Below are 18,845 nucleotides of genomic sequence, written 5' to 3' on the forward strand. Positions count from 1 at the left end.
GCACCAATTACTATAAACTTCCCTCAATACTGCTAAGGTCAATCCCATTCACAATAGCTCAAAAAATTAAATACTTTGGAATAAATTTAACCAAGGAAGCAAAGATCTTTATGACGAAAATTACAAAACATTAAAGAAAGAAACAGAAGACACAAAAAATGGAAAAATTTTATATGTTCATGGATTGGAATAATTAATATAATGAAAATGTCTGTACTTCTAAAAGCAATTTACAGATTCAATGTGATCCCAACCAAAATACCATGACATTCTTCTCAGATCCAGAAAAAATGATGCCAAAATTCATATGGAAACCAAATAGACCCCAAATAGCTAAAGCAATCTTAAACAACAACAAAAAAAAGCTGGAAGTATTTCAATACCAACTTTCAAGACATACTACAAGTTAGTTATCATCAAAACAGCCTGGTACTTGGAAAACAAAAAAAAATGATGTGTAGAACAATGGAACAGAGTAGAAACTTCAGAAACCAATAGATGCATTTACAACCAACTTATCTTTGACAAAGGAGCTAAAAATAAACCCCTGGAGAAATGACAGTCCTTCAACAAATGGTGCTGGGAAAACTGGATCTCCACGTGCAGAGGTATAAAATATTACACCAAATACAAAAATCCACTCAAAGTGGATCAAGAACCTCAATCTATGACCTGATACTATCGAATTATACTACAGAACATTGGGGGGAACTCTGTAGACATTGGCATAGGCAAGGACTTCATGGAAAAGACCCAAGAAGCACAGGCAATCAAAGCCAACATTAACAAATGGAATTACGTCAAACTCAGAGGCTTCTGCACTGCAAAAGAAACATTCAGCAAAATGAAGAAGCAACTAACAGAATGGGAGAAATTATTTGCAAACTATGAAACTGATAAAGGATTAGTTTCCAGAATCTATAAAGAGCTCAAGAAATTCAACAACAAAATAAACAACCCAGTTAAGAAATGGGCAAATCACTTGAACAGGCATTTTTCAAAAGAAGATATTCAAATGGCCAACAGACACATGAAAAAAATGCTCAGGATTACTGGCCTCAGGGAAATGCAAATCAAAACCCAAAACCACAATGAGGTTCCTCCTTATCCCATTTAGAATGACTCTCATACAGAAATCAACAAACAACAAATGCTGGTGAGGATGTGGGGGGGAAAGTACTCTAATACACTGTTGGTGAGAATGTAAACTAGTACAACCATTGTTGAAGACAGTATGGAGATGGCTCAGATAGCTGAAAATAGATGTGCTATATATAAACCAGCAATCCCACACCTAGGAATTTACCCAAATGAAGTGAAATCAGCATATAAAAGAGTGATCTTTACCCCTGTGTTCACTGCTCAATTCACAGTAGCTGTGACATGGAATCAATGCAACTGTCCATCAACTGATGACTGGATAAAGAAATTGTTGTATATATACACTATGGAATATTACTCAGTGATAAAAAATAAAATGAAATCTTGTCTTTTGCCACAAAATGCATGCAACTGGAAGCCATTATACTTAGTGAAATAAGCCAGTCCCCAAAAGAGAGATACTATATGTTTTCCCTGATTTATGGTAACTAATAGAGTACCTAAAATGTAATGTATTGGAAAGAAACTGACATTGTGTGATTCAATGATTATTTACAGTCCTTGTCTCTACTGTGAAGGAAAAGTTTGTTTTTCTTCATACTTTGTTGAACTCTACTTAGTGTAGGATTAATCTTATGATTACAAAGTTAAGTGAAAATAGATCTTTGTAAAAATTAAGAGTGAGGATGTGAGAGGGAGAAGGAAGGATGGGAATGTAGGTGGGAGGGAGAGTAGGGTGGGATAAGAAGAATCACTATGTTCCTAAATCTGTATATATGAAATACATGAAATTTGTATACCCTAAATAAAATTTTCAAAAAGGAATTTTTGAAAGACATTTGTATAAGGGTACTTCAATAAGTTCAGGGGCAAATAGAATTAAAAATGTTTATTTTGGTGAAAACAAATTTGGAATTTCATGCATAGTTTTTAATAACATACACTTTTCATGAATTTTTTGAAGACCTGACATACACATGGATTTGACCTCTTTTTTTTTACAACATTACTTATTTAAATCCATTTGACATAAACTTTTTGAAGCACCCCCACATATCTTCTTTGATTTTTATTTTTAAATATTTTTGCCATTTTTCTCTACTGAGCCATTGGCCTTTTTAAGAAGAATTCTTTTCTATTAGAGAGATTAGTCTTTAGTGCATGATTGGAATTGCAAATTTTTCTTTTTTCAGGCAGATATTTTAAATATTTTTGAATTTATTAATCTTTTATGAGTTCTGAATGTTGAGTCATTATGAGAAAGGGTATCGCCTTGTTTCCTGGTGTAAAGGGTAGGATCACTAGGAGAGAGTGGGTACACTTGCTTATGGTAGTATTGCTGTGTTTCCTCTCTGTACTTCCATCAGCAAGCTGTGGCAGTGGTCCTGGTGTGAAGGGTGATGTGTGCTTCCAACTGTCATTTGTTTCCAGGTGGAACCCCCTTTTTCTAGTGCTCTTACTGAACACTGATTGCAGGTTTCTCCTCACCACAAAACTCTATTTCTTAACTTTCTGTTCCATCTCACTAGCCGGTCTATATGGTTTAGAAACCAGGAGTATTTTGATTTAATGATAACAAGTTTTTAAACTATTTTGATCTCTCAGGCTAGTTCCCTTCACATTACTTCCATAGAATTAAGAATTAGAATTAGAATTAAATAAGTAACGTTGTTATTAATTTTAATCCTAAAACATTACTTTATTTAATCCTAATTTGTTCATTTTCAATATAAAATTTAGACATAAATCTCAGATGTAAGTTCCATTTAATGGACCCACAAAAAAACCATACATTAAACAATTAGGTAAAATATATTATTCACAATCATGCATGTAGTGTTTTAGAAAGATGAATAAATACTAAGCCATAAAACAATTCTAAAAATGTCATATGTGCCACATTTTTTTAAGATTTATTTATTTATTTATTTGAAAGTCACAGTTACACAGAGAGAGGAGAGGCAGAGAGAGAGAGAGAGAGAGAGAGAGAGAGAGAGAGGTCTTCCATCCAGTGGTTCACTCCCCAGATGGCCGCAACGGCTGGAGCTGTGCTGATCCGAAGCCAGGATCCCATGTGGGTGCAGGGGCCCAAGGACTTGGGTCATCTTCTACTGCTTTCCTGGGCCAGAGCAGAGAGCTGGACAGGATTGGAGCAGCCGGGTCTTGCACCGGCCCCCACATGGGATGCCGGTGCTTCAGGCCAGGGCATTAACCCGCTGTGCCACAGCGCCGGCCCCAACATTTTTTAATAAATAAAATAACCATTGACTAAAAGATACCCACACTTTTTAAGCTCTATTTGCAAATCTCAAAACACTTTTAAGTCACTCAGAGACCAAATAGAAATTCATTATAGAAATAATAAGATTGTAAGTACTAAATAACAACGTAAGTTCTTAACCTCAAAAAAAAAAAAAAAAATAGAAAAAGCCCCACTGATACAGACTCGTTTTAAGAATAGGAAAAGAAGAAAAGCTACACAATCCATTGTATGAGGCCAACACAACCTGACATTAAAACCAGATTAAGTTCAATCTCACTAAAATAAAAAATAAGATAGTAGGCAAATTGAAATCAGCAGCATGTGAAAAATCAGCCCAGTGGGTTTTCTTGCCAAATATCAGGAAATTTCAATGTTTAGATTAAAGGAAGAAAAATGATATCTTAGTAGATGTAGATAAATTATTGGATAAAAAGTTGCTCAAAGATATCACCTCCTAGCATAAGCCTGTAACAGATATCATACTTTATGATGAAACTTCAAGATCACTCTTTTTTTTTTTTTTTTTTTTTTTGACAGGCAGAGTGGACAGTGAGAGAGAGAGAGACAGAGAGAAAGGTCTTCCTTTTTGCCATTGGTTCACCCTCCAATGGCTGCTTGCGCTGATCTGAAGCCAGGAGCCAGGTGCGTCTCCTGGTCTCCCATGCGGGTGCAGGGCCCAAGCACTTGGGCCATCCTCCACTGCACTCCCTGGCCACAGCAGAGAGCTGGCCTGGAAGAGGGGCAACCGGGACAGAATCTGGCGCCCCGACCGGGACTAGAACCCCATGTGCCGGCGCCGCAAGGCGGAGGATTAGCCTAGTGAGCCGCCGCACGGGCCCAAGATCACTCATTTTATGGTTAGAAAGGAGACAAGAAGGCACTTGTCATTATTTTCATGCAACATTATTCTGGAGGTTCTAGCTAATTTTTTTATGGCAAAGCCAGAAAAAGCTGTATAAAAATTGGAAAGGAAGAAACTGAACTATTCATATTTGATCATGATACGACTATCTACACAGCAAACACCCAGAGAATCTACCAACCCATATGTAGTTAGTTAGAGAGTTCAGAAAGATTGCTGTGAAAAATCAATGCTCTTAAATAGAATGTAATATGATTAAAAACTACTTAGAAAACATTTTTGTAAGTTCACAATAGCAAGAAATGAAACAAAAGACTTTAAGATATCAGAATTAACAATGACATATAAGACTTTTTGGAGACAACTACCAATGGCTATTGACAAATATAAATAGAAGCAGGGCAGTCTTTGTACATAGGTGAACACATCGACTATGCTCATGGATGGGTGGACCGAAACAGAGAGATGGTGACTCTGCCCAGATTAATCACTATCTTGATAGCTTGCTGCTTTACTACAACAACAGATGGCTTTGTCTAACTGGAAGATATTAATTTCTGAGTAACAAATCTGGACCTGGGACTGGAGAATCAGATTACTTTATAGAATAACCTTATTTTAAGTTGCTGTCAAAAATGCTAACAAGACAGCTAAAGGTCAGTTGGAAGCAGGTCTCGAATTTATGCACACTTAACCTTTATTATCCAGGAATTGGCTGTTCCTAACAGTAGCAGCCAATCAGTGATACTTCCAAGTGCAATAAATAAAAAAGAAATAATCCCTTGTTCTCCGACTTTGAACATGCCCAGTCTCTATCACCTGTCATAAAGTTAGAATAATTTCCTAAAACTTTTTAAATGGCATTTATTTTAACCAGAAAGGGATAAAGAGGAGCAAAGAATATATTAAAATACATTTTCAACGTTTCTCTTTCATTTATCACATTTCTTTGCAATGCCAAAAGTGGTATAATTTAGTCATAGGTGGAGAATGATAATTATACTGTGGGGTGACAAGTGTCCATAAAACAGAGAAGCAAGAAAGAGATGACAAACGTGGAAAATCTTGGCAGCTTTAGAAAAGCAAGAAAAATCTGTATAAAAATTGGAAGGGAAGAAACAAAACTGTTCATATTTGAGCATGATATGACTGTCTCCACAGTACACCCAGAGAATCTACCAAGATCGAGACACAGTTAAAAACACTACTCGTAGCTTTTACCACTGGTATTGATTGGAAACTGAGGCACTATTTTACAAGAACTGTTGATGAGCTGGATAACATGTGACATATCAGTTTAAACACATTCAGCCAAGTAAGCAGAGCTAGAAAGATTAGGAGCGGTCAGTGTTGGCACAGCAGTTAGGATGCCAGTTGGAACGCTGGCATCCCTATCCGAGTGCCCGGGTGTGGGTCCCAGCTCCACTGCCAGCTCCGGTTTTCTGCTAATGCGAGCCCTGAGAAGTCACAGGAGGCAGCAAGCATGGGTCAAGCAGCTGGGCTCCTGCCTCCCACGTGGGAGACACGATTCGAGTCCCAGGCTCCCAGCTTTGGCCTGGCCCAGCCCTGGCTAATGCATCTGGTGAGCGAACCTGAAGACGCAAGTTCTCCGTCTCTCAAAGAAATGTTTACAGATAAAATAAAGAGGTTGGGAAGAATTCATTTAAGTGAAGTCAGTGCCACGAAGTAAATTTAAGAATAAATTATTACTTTAGTAGCCATATTGTCTGTCTCTAACATGCGCATATAATTCTATCATATATGCCTACACATACATATAGATACACATAGCAGAAATTAGTTCTAATTTATTGAAGTTCTTAACATTTGGGATGTTTTTATATTTCTGATCTTCACTTAGGAAACTCGAGCAGCAATTACTGAATGGTTACACTAGTTATAGTGTCATGTTGAATGTTAGAGAGGGTAGACAGTGGGTAGGAAAAGAGGAGAGTAACTAGAGAAATATGACGTATTTCATCATATGTGTAGTTTTATATGGACAGTGTGTTGAAGAACGAATCAAGGTCACTCTCCCAGTGTGGAATCAGGCAGAGTTGGGTTTAAACTTAACACTTGCAGGAGGGTACTTCAAAAGTTCATGGAAAAAAATGGAATGAAAGGCAAATTTATTTTGGTGGAAAAATAATTGAAATTCACTCATAGTATTTTCATCACATTCATTTTCCATGATCTTTCTGTGAACTGCTCATGTGCATGGATTTCCCAACTGTTTTGTACCAAAATAAACTTATTGATAAGCTCCCCTCTCCCCCTTGTATGTAATGAGCTCCACCACTTGGCAATCTTGACTGGTGGGAACTCTCCCAGTCCCGCTGGTGTGAGTTCATCATGAACACAATGCTGCCTCATTCCAGCAGGTGGTCAATGGTGTTAATGCCCTTCTGCAGAGAAAATGATACAATCACAAAAAGTTAAGTAAAATTTCAAATGGTTGAAGGCCAAATGAAGGGTACACACCAAGGCTGTAAATACAGGAAGAAAACCATAGGGAAAGGGGGATAATTATGGGCTGGAGAGAGTGGAGAAAGTGTCACTGGAAGTGGGGACTTAGCGCAGCCCTGTAGGATAGGAAGGGGTGAGCCTCACGCAGAGATGGGGGCTAGTTTGGTCCACAGTGACCTGACTTGGGATGAAATGACAGGGAGTGCTGGAGAGGCAGGAAGGGGCCCCTGTGCCAGGCTGGGTCTGAACTGGACACTCCAGGAGACAGGGGAAATAGAAATGACCAAAGAAGCATTGGCAGTGATGGGCTTGCAGCAGAGCCCAGGGAAGGTCAGAATGCAAGAGTGGACATTGAGGGGACATCGAGGGGGCACAATCTTCTGCTCACAGACCATAGACCAGAAGTGCAAGAATGGAGCCACAGGGGCCGGATCATGGCATTTATCCAGAAGGCAGGTTGAAAACGACAGGAGGATATTCACATAGGGAAGAGAGCGGAAGGCTACTTCGCAGGACTGGATGCTCACTCTGGCACTGAGAACTGGGAGCCTGATGGAGTATGCCTCACAGCCAGGTTCCCTGCACTCGGGGCAGGTAAAATGCCAACACCGCTAGAACAAGAGAGCTTGAGCAGCCACCAGCACTGGATCCAGGCTGTGGCTTCAGCAGGACACTCTGGGGGGAGGCCCACAGTTCTCGGAGCCACACTTCCGGCTCCGGGAGAGTCAGCACCAGTGCTGCTGATCACGGAATCACGTGTGTCAAGACCGTGGGGGTCTTAGAGGCAGACTGTGAGGGGGGCTCCGAGGACAGTCCTCAGCCAGGAGCACAGCCAGAGGCTGAAGAGGGGGTGAGGAGAACCATGCAGGAGTGGGGTGTCTATGACCTTTGTCGGATGCTCGGCTAACCCATCCCAGGAGAGACAAGCGACAGTTACAGGAAACATGAAACCTGACGGGGTGCATGCAGCCTAGTACATAAGCTGTGTCGTGCCAATATACAAATTGGTTTTTTTTTTTTTTTTTTTTTTTTTTAACCAGGGCAGAAATACTTACACAGGAACTCGCGCTGCCTCATGAAGAGGCCTGCTGTCAGCTCTCACCAGGACCATGCCCCTCACTCCCCACGCTACAGTCCTGCCTGGCCACCATCAGGTCTGTGCACCCGATCTTCCAGCTTGCCAGGGAGCTCTCTGTGCAGCCTTGGGAACCAGGAGGTGAGGATAACTGGTAAGACTCTACTGTTAAAAATATCTCCATGCGTTTATCAATTAAGGTTTAATTTCATTTCTTTTCAGAAACAAAACACCTTTTGGAACATTTCCGCGGCCATGCTGTGCATATCTTGCAGTACAACTATAATTAGATCATCTAATTGCTCCTCTCCAGGTACTGAAAGAATTCAACAGTTTGATAGGGAGGAGTGAAAAGAAAGAAGCGGTGGTTTTGATGCATGGAGCATTTCGGGGAGGTATGCACAGAGGGAAGAGCCACTGTGGAAGGTGTGGGGGGAAATGGCACCAAACTGCTACAAAGTAAGCCAGCTACCTGACCCTGTTTGTCACTGATGGGTGCAGCCAGGAGAGGGTGATGGGGACTGTGGAGCAGAGCACTGGCTCCAAAGCCTCAACTCAGCCCCTGAGGACTAGCGGATGAATCCCTCCATGCCTTGGTCTACCTGTCTGTAAAATAGGGCAATGGCAGCACCTGTCTCGCAGACACTGTTGTGAGGCAATGCATGTAAACAGATAAGAGCAGTGCCTGGTAACAGGAGGAAATCAACAAATGTAAGCCCTAAGGCAACAGCAAAGGAATCCTCCGATATCTTCATTATTTTTTGCCTCTTTATAAACAGCAAATATCAGTTGACTTCCTCTATATTTACGGTAGTCTTTGAGTTTTACTCTGTAGAGAAAAATCAATCCTCTTTTTGGTATGCCAACGTTTTCTTACACTATTCTGGTGCTCCTGTCATTTTGTTTAAAGTGATGAAGCACAGGAGTCATTTGCGAAGGACACAGAACAGAGTCCTGAGAGCTCCCAGGTCAAAGACCGGCCTGCATCGGCGTCTGCTTGTGGCTCAGGGGACTTCCAAGTAGGTCAGACAGAAAATGACGCCATCTTTTGGGGCTGGCAGGGGGTAACAATCAATCTAGAGGACAAGAACATGAAATGCCGAAAATATCATTATTTTTATGAAACATCGTACTTGGCCAAGTGTATTTTGTTTGCATACAGATAAGTTCTTGTTTATAAAAGGACCACAGATATGTAAACAAGCTGGCTAAATCACAGTACACAAATTTATTGGTACTACATTTATCAATTAAAATCTCTGCCAATTTTTCAGTGAAAATACATCTGTCTAGTAGAATCCCTGCTGTCAGAGTTTGACCTTGGGGCCACACACCTAAGTATGCTTTTATAGCAAATACCACATTTATAATCAAGTTATTTTGACATTTTAGAATTGTATACCAATGGCACACACACACAAAATACAGTCAGTACACCAGGTTGTAATTTTGGAAACAAGAATTTTAAGCCACACATCAAAGCAGAGCCTTTGTCTGTTGGTTCGCCCCCCAATGGCCGCTGTGGCCGGCACGCTGCGGCCGGTGCACCGCGCTGATCCTAAGCCAGGAGACAGGTGCTTCTCCTGGTCTCCCATGAGGGTGCAGGGCCCAACCACTTGGGCCATCCTCCACTGCACTCCCAGGCCACAGCAGAGAGCTGGACTGGAAGAGGAGCAACCGGGACAGAATCTGGTGTGCCGGCGCCGCAGGCGGAGGATTAGCCTAGTGAGCCTCGGCGCCGGCCCAAAGCAGAGCTTTTAAAACAGGTGTTTCCTTTTTGCTATGAGAAACCCTGAACTTAGTACGAAGTATAAAGAGAATTTCCTTGAACTCATTGGAGGTGACAGAAAGCTCCGACGCACACAGAATGAAGAGGCCATTCTCACACTTCTCATTATGCCACTGGTGAGGCTGGAGTGGCTCTTCCCTGTGAACTCTGCTGTGCCTGTTGGGGTCTGTTAGGGGACATCGAGCATCAGTGTGCAGGGTGTTCTTTGCTCTTCTGCTGTTTCTATCTTGAAATTTCTTGCATCAACTTCTATTCCATCAGCTCCAGCATTCCCTAGCCTTGGTGCTTACTGCCTCGTGCTACTAACTGTGCATGGCCGTCATGATCCAGCTCCAGAGGGTATTTGTAGATAGTCGGCATGCTCTGGCAGGAGAGAAACAATGCTCAGTTCAGCCATGACAGTTGGCATCACCTTCCCACTATGGTCTAAAATAAACTCTGAGAATGAACGCACCCTTCTCAGTTTGGGAGTAGAGGAAATATTCTAAAGTGCGTGGTTATTGAAGACCCATTTCACGTAGGACAAACATGGTCAAATGATACCTTATGTTCAAGTCCACAGAATAGTTCATCTTATCATGAACTTGGGGTACTACAAGTGCTTGAAATCAATAGCCTTATGGTTCTGAAATTTAACAACATCCGGTTGTGCTCCAAGCATTCCCAGTCCCCATGAACTTCACTCCCAGCTCAGACGGCCTTCTAGTCATCCCAAGGAAGGATTCAGCCCTGTGTAGCACCAACACATTCACAAAGACCTCTCCCAGGGCATTTGTGATGCTGTGTCCTTGTTTCTATTCTGTCCCCCTCACCACTGTGGGCCCCGCATGGCACAGCCTATCCATTTGTTGACCCATAACATTTCTCATCGACTCACGGCAGAGCCCATGGTGTATTTGTTGAATGACTTAATCAACGAGCAGATTCTTCAGTGCCCCATCAGCACTGCTCCTCTTTGCTTCATTTCCCTAGGGTACAGCTGGACCACTCTTTTTTTTTTTTTTAAATCCTCTGCCCATGCTGCTTGCCTGCAAAAGCCCTTCTGTGGCTGTGTGCAGGGTGAAGCTTAAACCGTGACCATGGCATCTTCTCCACAATTTTTCCTCAAGTTCTCTTTCGGCTTCCTGTTCTGACATTTCACCCTGACATCCAAATGCAGTTACACTATATATCTCCCTGCTAGCTGATTACGTCCTGCTCTTCTGTGTGTCTGGAGTACTTTTCCAGTTTTTCCATTTTTATGTTTGCCTCTTTGTTCTTTATTATACCTTACACATGTTGCATCTTCTCCATATAACAGCTACCAGTGTAGACTTTGATGCTTAAGCCCAAATTCTGCCCCTGCCTCTGAGCCCATATTAGTGATTCGAACTCGGGGAAGTCCTCTCAAGCTTCCTCATTAAAGTGGGGCTGAGAATAGAGTTTGCTTTTCCCACCTATGATACATAACACACGTAGTTACTTCATGGATACCATCTAGAACACTGCTTGACACACATTAATCATTATTATTGCCAGTGTAATACACAGCATTAGACCTGTTCTGTTCTAATTACATGGCAATCAGAGTGTGTGCACAAATATTTACTGTTCAGTTGTGTGAATTAGATCTCCCATTGCCCTTCTAGTTGGAGTGGGGAAGGACAAAGAAGTGCCTCTCTGACAGGAAGGGGCAGTAGGGGCAGGAGAGAGGAATTGGAGGGGGAGTGGAGAGCATTCTAGTCTCAGATCTTGTCCGGGTCAGGGTGGAGGCTGTGTGTGTGTAAATATGTTCACACATATGTGTGTATGAGAGAGGGATAGAGAAGATAATGGGGTGCCCACATATGCTGATCGAGGAGCATGGCTGTTGGCTGTTAAACTTGGTTTCTCAGGACTTGGGCCACGGGGGGCTGACAGGGACACAAAACCCAACATAGCCAGATCCCAACAGCACCAGTGTGAGCTGAGCACTGGGACTCAGCCAACAGCCAAGCTTTGGGGACAGTTATCAATGCTAAGAGAACAGACCAAAACCAGGCCAGTCATGGCAGCCTCAGCAACAGATACAAGGAAGGAGGTCCACACCCAAGGGCTGGTCAGGTGACCTGTGAGCTCAGCTGGAAGCCTGGGGGAACGAGCAGAGAAAGACAGCGTGAACTTGATTCTCTGCGTACGAGACATCTCAGCTTCCGCCTATGCCCAGGTGATGACAACTGGGCAGGAGAGAGGGAGGAAGAGGAGAGGCGCACTAGGACAGGACTGGTGTCAATGCCTCTCTCACCCTCTCCCACCTGAGAGGAATAGCCGAAGCCAGAAGAGAGCAGTTACTGACCAGAATGAGGGTTATGATCGTTGGCAGCTCACACATTTGTTCCCATCACCTTCAGTATGCTCCCGCTGCCGACACATGTACACACACGTGTGCATGAGTCAGCCCTCATTGGGGTCTCTCTCTCTCTGCTTTATATCTGGCCCAGAGCTCAGCACGGCACACAGTCTGCCACACAGACCTGGATGGCTGGCTGGCTGGATGAACAGATGGAAGGGAAAACGAGGGAGCGAATGAAGGAATAAATTGCTTTTAGTTAATTTGCCCTTCTCTAGATCAAATGCCTTTTATTTTAGTGTGTTTTTCTGTAAATTTCAGCAAAATATGTCAAGCAAGTATTGGTTTCAGACCTCCTGGATTTAGTCATCTGGGATAACAACTCATTTTGTGTGACTTTAAATCCTTCATTTCAATCCCCTTTTGATTCACAAGTGAGAACCAGAATTCCATTTAGGGTAAAATGACTCGCCCAAAGGCAGAAAGTGATTGAAGTGCCCGCTCATCAATCCTAACTTATTTAGGCTCATTGTTCTTTTCTCAACTGGAAAGGGGCCTTTGATTTCATTTAGTCCCCTGTACTTTCAGTTCATGAAATGTGTCAAACAAGGCACAGATTATTAGTCTACGAGCTGCTGCCTCCTTCCAGGGCTCTGCGCTGTGTTCCACGGCATGCAGCCCTGAACAAGGCACAGAGTATCAGTCCATGAGCCGCTGCCTCCTTCCAAGGCTCTGCGCTGTGTCCCACGGCATGCAGCCCTGAACAAGGCACAGAGTATCAGTCCACGAGCCGCTGCCTCCTTCCAGGGCTCTGCACTGTGTCCCACGGCATGCAGCCCTGAACAAGGCGCAGATTATCAGTCCACGAGCCGCTGCCTCCTTCTAAGGGTCTGCGCTGTGCCCCACACATGCAGCCCTGCAGTGCCTGGCACACACTGGCAGGCACAGTGTTGGTTACAGACACAGTGCAATTCTCTTTAGGACCTGGAACTACAGGAAACAAGAGAGCTAAGAAGTCCCTCAATGCTAGACAGTTTTCACACACAGAGATATACAAAATAGAGAAAAAAAAAGTTGAACAAAATAAGGTTGAATGCTTTAGATGGGGAAACCTTCCACCTTTCAATGTGCTATTAGAATTAACAACGGATTTTACTGATTAACTCAGCAAATCTGAGCATATTGAGTCAGAAAACTGAAATATCAGTTGTGTCCTTACACCATGATGAGAAATAAAGCACCATTCGAAAGTGTTAAAATCATCAAGAGGGTCGAGAGCAAGTCTTGGCTTTGTTGCTCCCAGTGGTTTGCTGATAAATGGATGCTCTGTTTCGTAGTATTTGCTGACTTTTGTCACCAAATTAAAATCACTAGGAAAGGGGCCGGCACTGTGGTGTGGTGGGTAAAACTGCCGTCTGCAGTGCTGGCATCCCATATGGGTGACGGTTCAAGTCCCAGTTGCCCCACTTCCCATGCTGCTCCCCGCTAATAGACCTGGGAAGGCAGTGGAGGACGAACCAAGTGCTTGGGCCCCTGTACCCAAGTGGGAGATATGGAAGAACCTCCTGGCTCCTGGCTTCAGATTAGCTCAGCTCTGGCTGTTGCGGCTATTTGTGGAGTGAACCATTGGATAGAAATTCTTTCTCTTTCTGTCCCTCCTCCCCTCCCTCCCTCCCTCCAACTGCCTTTCAAATAAAATAAATAAACATTAAAAAAATCACCGGGAAAAGGTGCACAGATCAATAAATAAAGCTTATGTTGTGACTTCCTGCACTTTAATAGAATGTTGCCTAATTCCATACAGAGAAACATTCTTCATGCGCAAATGTATTATACCTTTGTACTATGGAACCTGATTGATCCCACTACGTCACAGAGTGTGTCCTGACTGCCCAGGCCTCCAAAGCACAGCTGCGGTGTAACACAGCGTGCCACCCGGGTGATGCTATGCATTTTACAACAGACAAGATTTCATCTCTCTCACTCTGGACAATGTGAAAAAAAACTATATAAAATTTGGAAATACAAATCAAAAAATGAATAAAAAGATTTATGTTACTGAAATCACTGAAACTAATTTCCTCCTTCTTGTTCAAACTTTTTGGTATCTATCATGTGTTACTTCCTTTCATCTTTGGCCCGCAATTGCTTTCCTCCTGCTGCCTGCTTCCTGCTGGCAGGTCTGACGCTCTGGCCAACAAGCACCCCCCCCCCCCCCCCCCCCGTCACATGAGGCTTGCTCAATGGCACGGACCAAAAATTGCCAACTTAGGTCAGCTTTGAAGCTGACTGGTCGGTGGACTGTGTGGTTTAGCAATGTCATCAAGCAGTGAGGTTCCTTCCAGATTTCCTCCGTGCTATCCATAGAGGGTTGGCTAGTTCGCCTTCTTATAATGAAATGACTGCAGAAGCTCCAAGAGACAAGTTGAGACATGGCAGCATTCAGAAGCAGGAGAAGGAGCAAGACGACCGTCTCAGATTCCGCTGTTCTCCTTTTCAGCCTTGCCATTGAGCCACCACTGCCCTCCTAAGCAGTGCAACCAAATGTGCTGACCACAGCTGCCTCTTCCTGTCTTTATCCTTTGGGATAATGGATAGAACAGCATGTGAGCAAAGCCCCCTCAAAGTATGTACAACAGCAGGGTCCTAGAATGATTGTAAAGATGCCATAAACAGGCCAGCATGTCCCCCGAGAAGCTGGTGACAGACAGCTGGTGTGCCCCTTCCTGTGGCTGCTGGGACAGTGGTGAGAAGCACACAGGGCTTTGTCTGTGAGACACAGTCTGACATGAGTCTTACAGGCTGCAGTGATCCTGCAGGCTTGGGGGAGGCATAGGCTGCCTGCGTTTCCTGGTTTGGGTCCCTTCCTCCACCTTGAAAGCATCTCTCTAACTTTGACCTTCTTGCCGCCCCTTTGCAAGGAATATCCTTCATGCTCACACGGATCCCACCTGGGTGATCTGGAAGAATCTCCCGTCTCCAGATGTGACTTAGTCACACCCGTAAAGTGCCCTTTGCCCTAGGGGAGAACAGGTTTCCAGGCTCTGGGGATTAGGAGCTGGACACCTTTGGGGGCCAAGTACTCTGTCTTCCACCTTTGTGGGTTGTAAAGTGACACCCCTAACAGATTTGTAAGAAAACTGTTTCACTGCCACAAAGGGAGGCTAAGAGTTGGAGTGACTGAACTAGGCACAAGCACAGTAATTGAGATCATTGGGATTAGCCCTCACAGAGAGTCACAATTTCATATGGGTAAAGCACCATCAATATCTTCAAGTTATTGAAGACGTTTTTAATAACTTAAACTTTATATATGAAAAAAAGAATTTTCATCAGTTAATTACATTTGGAGTGCTGTTTGTATGGGGATGATTTTACTCATTAAAACACTGGTGCAGGGGAGGAATGCCAGGCGCTGAGGCAGGGGTGGGGGCTGCAGGCTCTCACATTTTACACTGTCGTCACCCAGTGGTGACGTGGCATCAGTGGGAAGCAGGCTTTGCTAACTGTCTGTATGCCTGGAGCTGCATCTCACTGGCGCCCCAGACACCCCTACGTCCCCAACTCCTCACTGGCCATGAAGGCCATGAAAGAATGGACACTACTACTGAAGTGCTCTCTGCTGACACTGCTGTGTCCCCTCTGGGGGAAATCCAGGTGGGCTGTGTGGGGATGGGTCAGTGTATCCCGCAGGAAGTGAAGGAGGGGAGGATTAAGGGACTGCCTTCTAACATGTACACGTAGATTTCTTCTGTTCATGGAAGGCTGCAAATATACGTGCGAATACCTTTGAAAATGCTCTCATCACATAGGGGCATTAAATGAATTTTATTCTTTTTAAGATTTTTATTTATTTATTTGAGAGGCTGAGTTACAGAGAGAATGAGGGGAATCTTCCATCCACTGATTCACTCCCCAGATGGCTGCAATGGCTGGGGCTAGGGCCAGGCTAAAATCAGGAGCCAGGAGCTTCTTCCAGGTCTCCCACGTGGCAGCAGGAACCTAAGCACTTGGGCCATCTTCTCCTGCTTTCCCAGGTGCCAGCAGGCAGCTGGATGGGAAGTGGAGCAGCTGGGATTCAAACCAGAGCCCACATGTGATGCAAACACGGCAGACAGTGGCTTAAGTTCATTTAATGAATTTTAGAAATTCAGTTCTTACACTGAAACAACGATTTTAAGAGAGAAATGATTCCATATTTTAGCCAATACTTTTCCATTTGCTTGCATCATTAAATACAGCACAATTTTCCATGTAATGAATGTGGTATTATATAGAAATTAGATCTGTTCAACATTAAATGGCGAGAAAGCCCTGAGCAGTCAGATAGCCTTGAGGAAGAAATCCGCAAGCCTCAGGGAAATGCAGAGTGGCCGGGCGCACAGTCTGTATGAAACACACAGGCGACACTAGAGTCACACTCTATTTCCAGCCCAGGTTGAAGAAAACAATGCATTTCTCAACCTTTGATAGCACGCACTTCCATTCACATATGTTATGGTTGCTCAGGAGAGGCAGGGGCCTTCAGACAGGCCCGGGGGCACCCACTGTGGGTCTCCATTTTTCAGGGAGGCACGGGGGGGCATTGCCTATCCTTCCACATCCACATGAGACATGTCCATGTTTTCATATTTGATGGACAACGACCCACTTCCCTCAGGGCTTCCAGTGTAGGTGCAATCCCAACAGGCCACCTGACATCAAGACTCATCCTGGGAAGGAGCCCCTGTAGCACCCTCAGTTTGCTGTGACGGCGCCACTGTGCCCCGTCCCTCTGTGCCCAGGCCTGTACCTCTTCTAGCTATGTCACATTCACTCATTCAACATATATTTCCTGGCTGCTTCTGTGTGCATAAAATCGATGCTCTCGGCACAACCAAGATGGACACAAATCTCCTCCCATCCAGCCCGCTCCCAGGGACCTGCTGGTCAAGTGGAGAACACAGACCAGTGTGCAGATTCCCAGAGGGGAGGGGGCTCTGGAAGGGGACAGGGAGATAACCTAAGGGGGCTCCTGGATGGCTTTCCTGCCAATGTGCCACTAAGGCCATCACACTGTAGGAGTTTGATGAGTTTTAAATATGTTTTCTCACATTTCTCCTTTATTATAGCATTCATCTGGCTATTAAGAGTGTTTTTACTTTTGATGCTTCAAATGCAATTAATCATTCCCTGAAATTGTTCTATCAACGTGCTTTAATAATTAGAAAGGTCACATATATTCAACAGTAATAGCTCACCTGCACCAGAATAACTTTGGGGAAAGTATAATATGCAATAATATTTGCCATTAGATAAACAAACTCCATTAACTGTGAAAACAGATGAAAATGGAAGCCTGAAGGATCATTTTAAGCACATCCAGTTTCATAAATGAGAAATAATGTGAGGAGGAAGACAGATTTACTTGACTTGTCTGAATCAAAGGACATTGACTGGTTAAAAGCATATAATTTTCCCCTCTGGGTTCTAATATCTGGATTCTTACACTAGGCTCTTAGAAAACTCTCATTCTGTTCTTCCTTATCAAATTGATATTTGGAAAAACAGAATATTTTTTCACTCATTGTCTAAACTGGACATCCTTCTGCATTAGCCAAACACAGGAACACGTTAGGCTTAAGCGGGGTTGCTATGCATGTGTGCCCTGAGCCTGACTCCTGGCTCTGCCCTGAGGCTGCCCGGGATGAGCACAGGCCTGGCAACCTGCAGCCGTGGTACTTTCCCATTCTTTTCCCCACAAATCAAAGGCAAAGCCCCAGACTTGAAGCTCAAAAGGAAAGCAGAGCCTAAGTATGCTGGGTGTTAATGCTTGCAGCAGATCTTCATTGCACTGCACTCCCGACAGGACGCACGGTCGTTCACTTAGAATAGCGGTTTGCACTAAGCATCAGGAATTGCCCAGGAGGAGGAGACCTGTGGGGAGAGCTCAGGAGACATGGCAAGTTTGCCACTGACTTGAAAATAAGACTGAGGTGTCTTCTAATTCTTCAGCAAGTAAAGGTAAAATCTGAAAGACACTGGGAAAGCCTTGTGAGGACAGCAGCCCTTCAGGACTGGGTACTCACGAAGATTGCTCCCTTCCATTCTTGATAGGGTAGAAATCTCACAGGAAGAGAAGTAGGGAATAATGGAAGCCAATTCAGCATCAATTTATTACAAGAAAATCATGACCCAGGACAAATCTAAGGAAATTTCATTATTCCTAAATCTCTGACTTGCCACATGGATTTCTAAAATGTTGAACACTGTGAGAAAACTAACAAATAACCCACAGAGTGAGGGTTCAGTGCCACAGCTAATTCCATCACACATAACCACGGATGAGTCACTGGAGCAGGTAATTAGAGCCGGCATGAGGCCCACATGCATTTCGGAGCTTCCTGGGCCTCTTGTTTGATGAGAAGTAAGCCCTACCACACTGCTCCTCGCCTCAGCTGCAGACCCTTCACACGGCACAACCATGGCACCGCCATTCTCGTTGGGGGCAGTCCCTGGACGCTGGCCCTGAGGAACCTCACAGCGTCTTCCCCACATGGAGAATCAGAGTGGACTCAGTGAGGTGACAAACGACTCACTGGAGACAGTGCCTGCTCACCTCCACGTGGCCCGGTCATCTCTGTAATTGAAATAACATTACTGTCCTTTTATTTTCTCTCTTTCCCACTAAACTAAAGGAGGCTCTCTTGGTTATCAGTGAGTCCCCAACTCAGAGTACAGTGTATATTATTATTACAATAAATACTTGTTGACAGTTGAGACGCATTACTGCGTGTCCAGTCCTGCCCTCCACCCTAGTTTGAATGCATGTTCCTCCCTCTCCAGTCCACGTGGAAGGCTGACGGCCCCACAGAGCATGACCGAAGGCTAACTGAGCACAGCCCAGCAGCCGCCCAGCAGTAGGGGCTGTGCACAGCTCTTCTGGAAAAGTAACTCAACTGTTTAGGGTATTAAAAACTGATGTCTACGAGATAAGGTTAT

At 44.0% G+C, this 18,845-nt stretch overlaps 1 protein-coding gene and 1 long non-coding RNA gene across 7 annotated transcripts in view; one reads left to right on the top strand and one right to left on the bottom strand.

The window, feature by feature from the left end:
• Window positions 1–18,845, bottom strand: part of PACRG (parkin coregulated) — a 578,050-nt gene that overhangs the window by 268,760 nt on the left and 290,445 nt on the right. The gene's annotated exons all lie outside the window — the stretch shown is intronic.
• The window catches only part of LOC127493112 (uncharacterized), a 59,044-nt gene that overhangs the window by 11,449 nt on the left and 28,750 nt on the right, over window positions 1–18,845 (top strand). The window contains exons 2-3 of one of the 2 annotated variants that reach the window (XR_007923143.2): window positions 7,733–7,908; window positions 7,990–14,068. This is a non-coding gene — a long non-coding RNA (uncharacterized lncRNA). Of the gene's footprint in view, window positions 1–7,732; window positions 7,909–7,989; window positions 14,069–18,845 lie in introns of those variants that run through there. The other variant, XR_011388433.1, reaches the window with a different exon arrangement.

Source organism: Oryctolagus cuniculus, chromosome 5 (genome assembly GCF_964237555.1).
Source record: "Oryctolagus cuniculus chromosome 5, mOryCun1.1, whole genome shotgun sequence".
Classification (NCBI taxonomy): domain Eukaryota; kingdom Metazoa; phylum Chordata; class Mammalia; order Lagomorpha; family Leporidae; genus Oryctolagus; species Oryctolagus cuniculus.